Here is a 1890-nt window from a genome sequence, read left to right on the forward strand (position 1 = left end):
GCACAGCCCTCCCTGCTGCTGCAGGGGGGCTGCTGGTTACTCTCCTGGGGCCTGGTAGCCAGGAGGGGCACAGGCAGGGCTTCTGGGGTGTTCTGTTTCTTCTGTCCAGCTTGTGAAAATTCTTTGAGCTGTACACATTCCAGGTGTGCACTTTTCTGTACTTGTGTTATACTTCAATAAAAGTTGGTTTTTGTGACTAGCAGTCAAGAATCCTGCTTTGGTTCTGTTCTTATTTGGTTTTTGTTGTCTTTTTGGCACTTTGCTCAACCTTTACTGCCCTTCAGGTCTAAATCCATTCTGGGGCACTTCAGAGTGTATCTGGCAACATTTTGAAATAGGAAGTATTTCCGATCCACAGCTCTTTGGACGGAGAACAGGCTTTGAGCACCAGGCGACGGTCCCCTATGAACAGGGCCTGTGAATGCTAGGCTATGGAACTTGTGTGTTTGGGGAAAACAGTGAGGAATCCCACTGGGATTTCCCACTCGGAGCTTCCTCTCTGTAACTGAGGAAGGTGGCATCCTCCCAGCTCCTCCTCCTTGGGACTGTCAGGAATGAACGGAAGGGGTGGCTGTTACAAGACCCAAATATGAGACTCCACCTCCCCGGAAGGAACTGCACCCAGGCCCCAGCTGGCTCTGTGATGATGTGTCTTCTGCATGCAGCCCGGTCACCCCCGCCGACCAGCTGTAGATACACGATACACCGATACACCGAGGTAAATGCCTCCATTGACTCTTTGCCATCCGGCGGCTGTCAGCCCCCTCCCAGACTTCTAAAGGTTTCTGAGCGTCCCCCGTGCCATCGCCTTTGCTCTCGGCTACCATGTGGCCTCAGCCATTCTCGTAGCTCCGACAGGTTCGCCCTGGAAGGGCGCTGGAATCCTGCTCCGTGAGTCATTCAGCGTGGCCTGCCTGCCTGCCCCGTGGTGCTCCACCACGTCTGAGAGCCCCCTCGCAGCCTCCCTCCGAGGGGGTCGGGGAGGGGAGAAAATGCAGGTCAGAAGGAATGCCGTCCGGTGCCTGTTCAAACTGGAGAGGAAAATAATAATGACAACTAATGATTCTGTCCCGAGAAGAACATGGACTTCGCTAGTAGATTAGACAGACTCTGTTCACACTTGCGTACCCTTGGCACACCAGCGTGGTGAGAAGGCACCAGACTGGGACAGGTTTGGGGGAAGACAGGGGACGCCCTCTGCCCTGCCCAGCTGCCGCCTCGTCTCCGGGCAGCTCACTGCTGTGCCCTCCGGGGCGCAGGGCTGGCCTCCCTGCCGCCGGAGAGGGTGCGGCCGGTGTCTTCGGCGTTTCCGGAGAGAAGTGGGGATGGGCCACATCCACCCGCACTGGTCAGAACCTGACATCCCATCCAGCGTCTAATAAAACCCCCTTGACACTGGTTTAGCTACAAATAACTCACTAACTTGTAGATGTTGGAGCCTAGGTATGGTGATTAGCCTCCTGCCCACGTTCTCATAGCCACTCGCCTGCAAAGCCCGCCTCCAAAAGCCCACCTCCAAAGCCCGCCCTCTCTGGCTCGGTGTCCTCTCCAAAGCCACCTTCGCACCTCAGGCCCCCACAGACCCCGTGCCCCAGCCGCAGCGGTGCTCTTTGGCCGCCTCCCGGCCCTGCTCCCCGCAGCCTCAGAGCCCTCGCACCGCCGCCGAGAACACGCCTTCGCCGACTCTGAGCTCGTTTCCTCTCAGGCAGAGCGAGGCCAAGGTTCCCGCCTGCCCCGCCCTCTCCGACCCAGTCGGCCTTTCTTGGGCGCCGGCCGCGCGGGGGCGCTGTCCCCGCAGCGCTGTGCCTTGCCGCCCTCCGGTTCGCGCACGAGCTCCCAGCGCCTGTCCGGGCTTCTTCACTCCCTGTGTCCCCCTCTAGAGCGTCACCC

Source organism: Phyllostomus discolor, chromosome 15 (assembly GCF_004126475.2).
Source record: "Phyllostomus discolor isolate MPI-MPIP mPhyDis1 chromosome 15, mPhyDis1.pri.v3, whole genome shotgun sequence".
Classification (NCBI taxonomy): Eukaryota; Metazoa; Chordata; class Mammalia; order Chiroptera; family Phyllostomidae; genus Phyllostomus; species Phyllostomus discolor.